The sequence below is a fragment of the Lithobates pipiens genome, unplaced genomic scaffold, assembly GCF_037356315.1.
Source record: "Lithobates pipiens isolate NorthernLeopardFrog02 unplaced genomic scaffold, aLitPip1_a1.2 Scaffold_19, whole genome shotgun sequence".
In the NCBI taxonomy this organism is placed as follows: domain Eukaryota; kingdom Metazoa; phylum Chordata; class Amphibia; order Anura; family Ranidae; genus Lithobates; species Lithobates pipiens.
Window position 1 is genome coordinate 509,251,161 of NW_027507764.1, and position 11,740 is coordinate 509,262,900.

Genomic DNA, 11,740 nt, shown 5'->3' on the forward strand with positions numbered 1-11,740 from the left:
TTGCTTAGCTGTAGCTGGATTACAGTTGCCAGCGGCCATCTGGGAGATGTAGTTTTTAAGAAAGATCCTAACTACAGCTATCCATGGGCTGCAACTACAAGGCCCATAACTACTTGGGGACAGGAGGGATCATATAAAAGGAAAAGCCTGGGAAGGAGTCAGGCAGTTGGGGAAACACACCAACTGGATAGGAGTGAGAGGGCTGTGCTGTATCAAGCTGTGCGGAGCTCTGTAGTGCCAGAGAGAGAGAAAGCAGACTGCTGTGTTGGATGCTGACACCAGGAAGCTAATCCTAATGCAAGCATCAGCTACTCAGAATCACTGACCAGCAGATCGCATCTGCTACTGTCTGCTGTGCCGCTGCTTAAGGGGGTCCCACACCATGCAGACAACTTTCTGCCATTAGACGATTGCTGCAGAGGAATTTGGTGAGAAGGTCTCTGACTGGCTGTACAGCTACAACTAAATGTTAACCTTTCCTTCAGTCTAGCATTGACAAAGCGCCACATTTCCATTGCCCCCTTTGTGCTAAGTTCTATCACACTTGCTGTTGAATCCATTAGTAGGCAGCAGTCCTCAAAGTCCAAACACAGAGCCTAAAGCCATTCATATCCCAGAACTAGGGATGAGCCGAACACCCCCCGGTTCGGTTCGCACCAGAACTTGCGAACGGCCCCCACGTTCGTTACGAACGTTAGAACCCCATTGAAGTCTATGGGACTCGAACGTTCGAAATGGAAAGTGCTAATTTTAACGGCTAATATGCAAGATACTGTCCTAAAAAGGGTTTGGGGACCTGACTCCTGCCTCAGGGGACATGGGTCAATGCAAGAAAAAGTTTTAAAAACGGCCGTTTTGGCGGGAGCACTGATTTTAATGACGATTAAAGTGAAAAAAAAAAGTGAAATATTACTTTAAATATGGTGCCTGGGGGGTGTCTGTAGTATGCCTGTGAAGTGCCACGTGTTTCCCGTGTTTAGAACAGTCCCTGCACAAAATGACATTTAACGGAAATAACACCATTTAAAACTGCTTGCGGTTTTAATGTTATATCTGGTTCCTGCAATATGGTTGAAAATCATTCAGAAAAATGGCATGGGTAGCCCTCCCTGCCCATTACCAGCCTATTTGGGTCTTGTACGCATATTAAGGGGAACCCTGTACCCATATTAAAAAAAGGAAATGCGTGTGGCCCCCAGGCCCTATATACTCAGAACAGCAGTATACAGGCGGTGCAAACAAGACAGGGACTGTGTAGGTTTGTTGTGTTAAGTTGAATCTGTTTGTAATTTTCAACTGGTACATTTTTAAAGTGTAGCTCCAGTCAAAAAAACTATTTTTAAGCTTTTTGGAAAACATAGGGAAGGGTTATCACCCCTGTATAATTTGAACTTTGAAAAAGTCACGAGGTCGTGACGCAACGCGTCAGGGAGGGAGCTTTTGGTGTTGCACTCATCACTTCCGTTCGCGGCGGAGACCGGAAGTTCCGTTCGTATTTGCGGAGTTTTGTTGTCACTTGCTCCGTTCGTATTTGCGATGTTTTGCTGTCATTTGCTTTAATGTAAGTGATTTATTTTATCTATTAAAACGCTGCTGTTGATTACTACCCATGAGAGCCTCCCCTTATCTTTCCTATGTACCACGACGATCATTTCATCTGTTTGAAGATACTGGGGAAACACTATTCCTATATATACAGTGGTATCCTGCTGAAGCTGGACTGCTAAGGACGAGTGAATATCGGTTTTGTTGCAGTGCTTTTATATTTGATTTCTGAGGTGAGAGGCTGGGGGAAATAGTTGGTGCATGGAGTTGTGGCACTGAAATTGGGCACTGAAGTTAATCGGTGGACAGTCACGGATTTGGAGAACACTATATTAATTTTGCATGAACTGTGATACATGCTCACTGTTTAATTGCATGGACTTCATTAGAGAAGCACCTTTTACTTATTATTTGTCATTCCTTGTACTGTTTTTATAAGAGTATTTATTCAGCAATTTTCACATTTAATATTTTGTTATTATTTCAAGCATGATGTTTTGAAGATTTATACACTTTATTTTATTGGATACTAGAGTATTCACGGTTGAATATTGCACATTTATCACTTTTAGTGAGGTGGATTCACTGTTGCACTATATGTGTTTTAGTATTGCATTCTATTAGTCTTTTAGGTAGCGCCGCATTTTTTGTATTTTTATATTTCTTTTGGTGTTGAGATCACTACTTTTTGCTGGCAGCTTCCTACATACACGTATTTGGTTAATTTTTTAGGTTCACATTTTATATATTTTTTTAGATATTTCTTTCACACATTTAATATTAGCCAGGTGGAGCGCATTCGTTTCGTGCATTCACCCCTGTATAATTTGTTTTGCCATCCGTCTTTTTTCATCTCACTTGCTGCTGTCTCCTTGCGTTTGCAAGTAGGAGATGTTTGTAAGTTGGATGTTTGAAAGTAGGGGCCTGCCCTATATTATAGCGGTATGTACTGGGTACAGAGCACGCAGACAGCACGCACTATCTCCTAACACTACTGACTGCAAGCTCTATTATTAACCACTTGACCACTGGGCACTTAAACACCCTTAATAACCAGACCAATTTTCAGCTTTTGGTGCTCTCACATTTTGAATGACAATTACTCAGTCATGCAACACTGGACCTATATGAAATGTTTGTCCTTTTTTTCACACAAATAGAGCTTTCTTTTGGTGGTATTTAATCACCTCTCAGTTTTTTTTATTTTTTGTGCTATAAAAGAAAAAAGACCGGAAATTCTGCGAAAAAATGAATTTTTCTTTGTTTCTGTTATAAAATTTAGCAGATTAGTAATTTTTTCTTCATAAATTTTTTTTTACTGGTTACATGTTTTGAGTTGCAGAGGAGGTCTAGGACTAGAATTATTGCTCTCGCTCTAACGTTCTCGGCGATACCTCACATGTGTGGTTTGAACACCGTTTTCATATGTGGGCGGGGATTACGCATGCGTTCGCTTCTGCGTGCGAGCACATGGGGACATGGGCGCTTTAATTTTTTTTTTTTTTTTTATTGTTCATTTTACTTTATTTATTTTAGTTTGACATTTTTTTCCCCAAAAATATATTTTTGATCACTTTTATTCCTATTACAAGGAATGTAAACATCCCTTGTAATAGGAATATGGGGTGACAGGTCCTCTTTACAGTGAAATCTGGGGGTCAATATGACCCCACATCTCACCTCTAGGCTGGGAAGCCTGAAATAAAAAATAAAAAAAAGATTCTGGCTTTGATCGTACTGGCGAGTTGATAGAAGCATCGGAGGGCGGTGAGGGGTGGGGGGCGTCTATGGCTGGGTATTTCAGGGTATCACCGAGTATGGCTGGGTATCTCCGAGTATGGCTGGGTATGGCAATTTATGGCAGGGTATTGCAGAGTATTGGCGGGGTATTGGCGGGGTACTACAGAGTAATAGCAGGGTACTGCAGAGTATTGGGGAGTACTACAGAGTAATGGCAGGGTACTGCAGAGTAAAGGCAGGGTACTGCAGAGTAATGGGGGGTACTGCAGAGTAATGGCAGGGTACTGCAGAGTATGCACTGGTATTGCAGAGTATTGGCGGGGTATTGGCGGGGTACTACAGAGTAATAGCAGGGTACTGCAGAGTATTGGGGAGTACTACAGAGTAATGGCAGGGTACTGCAGAGTAAAGGCAGGGTACTGCAGAGTAATGGCAGGGTACTGCACTGCAGAGTAATGGCGGGGTACTGCAGAGTAATGGCAGGGTACTGCACTGCAGAGTAATGGCGGGGTACTGCAGAGTAATGGCGGCTACTGCAGAGTATTGGGGGGTACTGCAGAGTAATGGCAGGGTACTGCAGAGTAATGGGGGTTACTGCAGAGTAATGGGGGGTACTGCAGAGTAAAGGCAGGGTACTGCAGAGTAATGGGGGGTACTGCAGAGTAATGGCAGGGTACTGCAGAGTATGCACTGGTATTGCAGAGTATTGGCAGGGAATTGAGGGGTTAAATTCGGTGAGCAGCGATGTGGGCACTGCAGATGCAGCCCACATCGCTGCTGACACCGATATCTTTCCCCTCCGCTGTACCGATCGGTACAGAGAGGGGGAGGGAGGAACCGGCGTCATAACATGACGCCGGTTTGTTTACAAGTGATCACTCCGCCATTTGACGGAGCGATCACGTGGTAAACGGCCGCGACGAGCGGCCGTTTACCGTGATCCGCGATGCGCCGGGTCCTGTGGACCCGGCGGTCACGGATGCTCTCGAGTGCGCGCCCCAGGGGGCGCGCGAGAGCAGAATTCTGGGAGGCCGTTAATTAACGGCCTCTCAGAGTTAAACAACCGCCCTGAAGCCGTTAATCGGCAATGGGCGGTTGTTAAGTGGTTAAAGATAGATCACTAGCTAGCTATATAGGTGAGGTGAATATAGTGTAGTGGTGTATACTGCGGTCAGGGCACAGACAATAACCACTACACAAGAGCAAGATAGGAAATCAGCCAAAAACGATTGGTGTGTAACTGTGTTGAAGGTACACAGAACACCCACTGCTTCAGATGCCAACACACTACACGAGGCCGCCTCAAAGGCGGCCTTATATAGTGTGGGGCGTGCACTACACAGCCTGAGCTATGATTGGCCACAGGCAGGATGCCTGTGGCCAATCATGGCTCTCCTCGCTGCTGGCGCTGCGATTGGCCAAGCATGCGGGGTCACAGTGCATGCTTGGCCAATCATGAGCCAGCAATGCACTGCGCCATCGCAGTGCATTGTGGTCCGCGCGCGCCATACGAATTTTGACGCGAATGGACCAAGAGTTCGGATTTCGCCGAACGCCCGAACAGCCAATGTTCGAGTCGAACGTACGTTCGACTCGAACACGAAGCTCATCCCTACTCAGAACTCTGACTTTGCTTTACTTTCCTTCTGCTCCCCCTTGTTGAATAATAGGCAAATCTTATACACTCTGCCCCAACTACCCTCTGAACGTGCCTCATCTTCTGAGTGGCTGCACTAAGGAGTCTTCCTACCTACCAAGCCTTACATTACACTAGACAGCTTTTGAACACCACCTCCTTAAGACATCTTTTCTGCGTGCCAACATTTAAAGGGCCCCAACGTTGCCGGCAGAAGTTCACCATAAAGACTGCTGAGGGTAGAACTGGGTTGCTGTTTTTGAGTTCATATTTTAAGGCCAAAGCCTAGCCCCTTTGTCTGAGTGCTCTGAAGTGACTTAGCCTGTTACATCTCTTTATAACCCTCTTTGGTCACTTGAGGCATAACCTCTCATACTGATAGCTACTGGTACTGCAGTATACACTGGGTTTGATTCTAGAGGTACCTCTGTTGGGTGCATTGTATCTGCTTTTGTTGTGTTCATGTGCTTTGATATTGATGTACCAACCTGCTTTGTTATAGATTGATTCTGATCTGCCAATATAGTCTGCTTATCTTCTTAAGGGGCAGTGTGTGCAATATTTGTGTGTCTGCTGAGAGTTCCCAGCTATGGTATTCTGGTGGTGTCAGAAAGGGTGAGGTCTTTTACCGGCACCCAAGAGTACCTGCATGAGATGGCAAGTGTGGCTGCCCTGGAAGCCGCCTGACCGCCTCCAATATATCTAGTGCCCAGGGAGCTGGGCACAGGACTCTGGCCCCAGAGGAGTTGACGAGCCTCCTGCTCCCCCCTGCTTCCTATAGACCCCCCTTTTTTTGTTGCCTCTCTTTATCTCTTTTCTCATCCTTCTCTTCTCTCTGTCTGTGTCTCTTAGACCTCCTACCATTCTACGCCCAGGGCTGTGACATGTCCCGTAGACCTAACCAGACGACATAGGTATTGAGAGGCTGATCTGAAATGTTGTCTATGGGTCGGGGCTGTGTGGACCTCACAGACCCCCTGGTTTCATGTTCTTTCAACACGATATGATATCAGCCAATCCCTGAAGATATGTGCCAATATTTAACATGTCTATATAATAATGTTCAATAATAATGTTCTCTGTTCTTAACGTTTGTCTATGGAAACGATGTGTATGGCTAAAAATAATATGTGAAAGTTCTGTTTAATGTGAATGCCTTGCACAGAAAACTGAATAAAGGAATAAAAAAAAAGAAAGGGTGAGGTCTCACCTAGGGCTAGACAGAGCAAAGGACCCAAAATAACCAGCTGCTCCTGCTGCGCTACATATCATTGATTGGTATTTTGAATACATCCCTATACAACCAGGCCTTAGCCCCTAGCTCTACTGTATCAGAGCTAAAATTTTACCTTATGGAAGAACAAATGATTTTGTTTATTCTGTAAAAAAGATGAAATGTCAAAGCACTAACATAGAGGGACTGTAATGTGTTTCATTCAGCTCTTTACAGTAGAATATCTATGTGACAAGGGTTCCCATGTTGAGTTTTGACAATGCATGCCCACTGCATGAAGCAATTGTAGACTAAGGTTTCGGTGTTCACAACGCCTCATAGATTTTAGTTTCACTGACTTGAATTGAAAAGGCTTTTAAATGACTTTACGGTGAGTGCTGTGACATTTGTATTTTCTTGCTCAACGGTTTGAAGTATGAACAGTTCGTATATGTGACTTGAGCCGAGCCCTTGACTGCAAGTAAAGGATTGAAGCAGCATGAAATAGCTGGGAGTTGGTTGAGGTATTCTACTCTTTCTTCTCTCTGTGGAGTTTGTGAGTAGTATTCATTTTTTTAATATTAATGTCTTATATAATTCCCTGCTGGCAATGTAATCAGTGCTCTACTGAGTCGAGGTGTCAGCTTAGTATAGGCATAGAATCCACAGGGCTGTATATGGCATAATAGACCAGAGCATAGAACAGCACCAAGCTACACCAAATTCACAAATTAGGTTATCCTTTTTAATTTTTCTGTCTCCCTCCTCTAAACACTATAGTGCTTACCCCTGAAGGAGCCAACGATATTTGGGTCCCTTGACCCCGGATGTCAACACCCTCCCCAGCAATGCCCACCCTCTGGCACATCAAGGCTAAAGGAAAAATAAATATTTGTGCAACACACAGTAAACCAATAACCAAAGGATGGTAAAGCAGTAATAAACATTTCTCCAAGTACATGGAATCAGTTAGAAAATTGTGTGTAACTCAGTAAAAAACAAGCGGACTAATAACTTATACATACCACTTGCTCAATAGGCTTTTTCCGGAACTTTCTGTTTAAAAGTTTAAATCTATATCAGCATTTTTTGCTAGAAAATTTCTTAGAACCCCAAATATTTTATATATTATATATATATATATATATATATTTTAGCAGAGACCCTAGAGAATAAAATGGCAATCGTTGCAATGTTTTATGTCACACAGTATATGCACAGCGGTCTTTCTAACACAATTTTTGCGGGAAAAATACACTTTAATGAATTTGATTGTGAAAAAACACCATAGATAACCCATTTTTTGGTAAAATATAAAAGACAATGTTATGCTGAGTATATAGATACCGAACACGTCATGCTTTAAAATTGGCAACGCTTGTGAAATGGTGAAAATACTACATAGGCGACACTTTAAACATTTTTACAGGTTACCTATTTAGCGTTACAGAGGGGATCTTGCTCTATAATTATTGCTGTCAACTGGCCCATTCACTTACATGTTTGAAATCCCCAGCCACTTAAGAAAATTAGTGGGGAAAGAAATCTTTACATCATTGTCTAATTATTGCCACCTGGGCATATTTTGGTAATGATGTCACCACTATACCCATCCCTTCCTTTATATAGCTGTTGACATTTTGGGGAGCTGTCGTTCAGCTAGTGTAACTGTTGGGAATTGGTCGTGTGCAGCGAGTCATTGATTGATGATGGATTTACAAGGGACATTTTTCTTTAATGTTTAACTTTTTAATAAACTATTTTTCAAAAGTTTGGGTGTTTTTATTTCTAGACTACAACTCTTTTCTTTTTTTTTTGTGGAAGAGCAGGGGGACAATGTGTCCCATACTCATTCATTTAGGGGGTGGGGTAACTAGGGCCCCCTAATTTTTAAAGGAAATGCCAATAAGCCCTCCGCCCACAGATACCCACAACCAATAGGCAACATGGAGACAGGGTGCTTTGTCAGAAATTACCCCCCCCCCCATAGTCCTATGTTGAGGGCATGTGGCCTGGTATGGACATTTTTAATGTTTCACTTTAAGCCTTTAAAAAAATCACTGCTCCTGGCCAAAAATCATTTTTAAGATTTTTTTTTTTTTTTTTGCATTAGTAGATGTTCCCCAGGGCAGTACCCATTCCCCTTCCCCTGCTATTTATTTTTTTACACTCCTTTGCATATTAGCCTATAAAATGGGCATTTTTAATTTGATAGGTTTGGATTCCACTGATTTCAGTTGGGTTTGGGTTTGGCATGTAAACTTCTGGTCAGGCATCTGAAGCCCTGCCGAACTGAATCCAGGACAGTTCAGCCCATCACTATTCGCTCTTTGATGCACAAATAGAAAATCAAATCCCTCTTGTGACAAAACGTCCCACACTCCGCTTGAGTGCTTTTGTCATATACTGCCTCCTCCCAGTCTAAATATATATATATCAGATATTCCAACCGCTCCCAACAACAAACAAGGCAATACTCGTTTGGATGTTGAACATGAACTGTTTATTAGAACAAGAATACAGTCTTATATACAGTTGAAGAGGAGGTGTGTCGTTGCCCCCCCCATCCTGCTCATATTGCTCTAACAATACACCTGTAACCAGAAACATAAATTAACATGAGCTAATTAACTAATCATTTCCAGACTGGGTGACTCAGAGATATGACCTTTCAGGTCCTAGCCTTGTTGTCTCCTAGCTCCCTAACTACAATACACATTTTCATAAATACTAACACAGAACTCCTTCACACAATAGCAGAGTTAATTAACACAAACAACAATGGGTGAACGACTCTTAGAGCCCACACTAGTCTTATTTAAAATAAACACATTATAATTGACAACAGACAGATGGTTGGCTGAAGTTGATGACATCAGCATCTTCTTTGAGTCCCAACATTATGAAGCAGTCACTATTTATAATATGGCATATACAGAGTTCCCAGAGTCTGTGTGTTTTGGGGGGACATGGACTTGACTCCAGAGTAACAATACTTCAAGGTCCCTAGGCATACACCTTGCAAAGAGTACTGTTCCCTTAAAATCTAGGGCCCATAATCAGTACGAAAGAGACAAGCATTCAGTCCTCTCCAAAAGCCTCTGTCCCGGCTAGGTGATGTCAGATCACCCAGTCTCCCCAAGGTACAATGCAAACCTATGGCCCATGTACTTACTGCTGCTAAGGAGATGATCAGTAAAGCATTGAAAACTTTCAACCTTTCTATAGCTGAAACTACTGTAGCACCCTCCTAGGTAGGCTGCTGGATAGATTAGGTACATTTCGTTTTGTCTCCTCTGTAATCAGTGGAGCATCTTGTGATTGTTTTGGGCTGTTCTGGGTTTCACTGGTTGCAGGTGTCACTGCTTCCCCTTGCCTTCTGGAGGATTCTGGAATATAGTAGGCTGGGACAGTCAGATTTGAAACCTGAATATTTATGTAGTCCTAACCAATCTCTGGGGGGCGGTGCCTGGTAGGTGGCTGGGGGAATGCATTAATAGTCTAAAGCCTGGGGAAGTGGGGTTCTTATCCAGGAGGAGAAATTTCCAGCCTGAAGGGCTGCTGCCCTTCTTGGCAGTCCAGCTGTGGTTCTATGTGTGCTCACAGAGGTCCCAGCTATGCTAGAGCTAGGGGGCCTGATTGGGGGATTTCACTGAGGATCTGGTCTGGATAGTTCATAGGAGAAATGTCTGGCCAATATTGGAAGGAGGCATCCAAATATCCAGGGACATTGTGAGTACAGACCTGTGTGTAGGATCAAAGTGACTGTATGCTGCTACTATCCCTTGTGCATAAGTGCCAGAGCTTGCTTGCTTCCTATAGTTTCCCAGTGTTGCTCAATCCCTTAGTTGGCTGCTAGAGGGACCATACTAAGATGCTTTGATGAGGTGCAGAGCGCCTTTGTGTTACTACATTGTGCTGAACTATCCAACAGCTTCTCTGCACCCTATCCGAGTTCAACTTTCAACTTAAGCATCAAAAAGATACCCCTAGACTGTTGATTGAGCCAAAAGAATTACTTTTATTGTGTGCCTGGCTGTTGTTGAACTAGCAGCAGCTAGTTCAACTCGGCAGTCTGACACATAGTTCACACATTGTTTTTGCTTCTGGAATTAAAGTGGAAGTCCATGCAAAATCTAAAATCTCTGCATCTATAGACACCAGGGATCTAAAACTAACCTCTCTATCCCTGTAAAGAAAAATCGAGTATACATACCTTTTTGGAAGCTGATCTGACCCGCTCCGACCGGATACCATGCTGAGCGGTTAGCCACAGCTTCTCTGTGTAAGCGTGTGCAGAGGAGACGGAGGACAACGGAAGCCCCATAGTAACTCTATGGGCGACGTCACTTCCCATTCATTTCAAAGCTGGTGTCCTCTGCAGAGCTTCTGGCACTGGAGATCAGGTCAAATCGGGTCAGATCGGCTTCCAAAAAGGTATGTATACTTATAGGGATAGAGAGATTAGTGTTAGATCCCTTGTGTCTATAAATGCAGGGATTGCATGGACTTCCACTTTAATGCTGGGTCTTTAGGCTTGGTTTGAGCCCTACCCTTTTACCTATTCTTTTCTCCTTTGTGTCTACAACTATAAACCACAATCATAGTTGCTACTTTGCTAAGTGTCTGTAACAAAATGCAAAAATGTATTAAAATTTATTGAACCTAAATAAAAGGGCTTAGGCCTCTCTCCCCACCCACATATGACAGCACTGGATGTCTGAGCAGCCAATCACCAAGCACCAGCCTTGATAATAGGGAGGGAAGTAAGAGCTCATTTCCACCAGCAGCATCGGGCTGTGTTGCCCAAAGCAGTCCCAACACTCTTTGCCTTGTGTTCTATGGTTACAGCTTGGACCAACATTCTGGGTTGGTGTGCACTGAAAAAAAGTAGAACATGTTATACTTTTGCACGGTGCAGCACATTTCAACACACTGTAATACATTGCAATGACAGCATGGATTATGCGTGCAATATCATGATTTATATAACAGTGTTCATTTTTATGTCAAATTTTGATTTGGTTTTAGTCATAGTCTATTGACTAAAATGTCATTTTAGTTTTAGTCATATTTTAGTCATCCGAATTGCTTTAGTTTTAGTCGTTTTTTTAGTCAGTTAAAATCTCCAGTATATTTTAGTCAAATAAAATCAAATGGGTTTAGATAAATTGTAATGCATTATTTAAGCATTTCTGTAGAATTGCCAAACTCATTATATACTCCGGGAGTAAAAATCTAACAATATGTTATTATTTATGGTAGTAAGGTTTGAACATGCACTACAGACACAGATTTATCCCAGGTTCACACTGCTCAGACATGAAAGTTGCATGACTTCTAATCTAACTTTGCCCTGCAACTTCAGTCTGACTTAGATCCGACTTAAAGTGATTGTAAAGTCTCATTTTTTTATATAAAAATAAACAGATTATACTTACCACCTCTGTGCAGTGGATTTGCACAGAGCAACCTAGATCCTCCTCTTCTCGGGTGCCTCTTATGTGCTCTTAGCTCCTCCCTCCTGGCTACAGCTCCATGTGTCCATTCAAACACAGAGCTGTGGTTTTGGCCCACCCCCTCTCTCTCCTGATTGGCTAACTCAC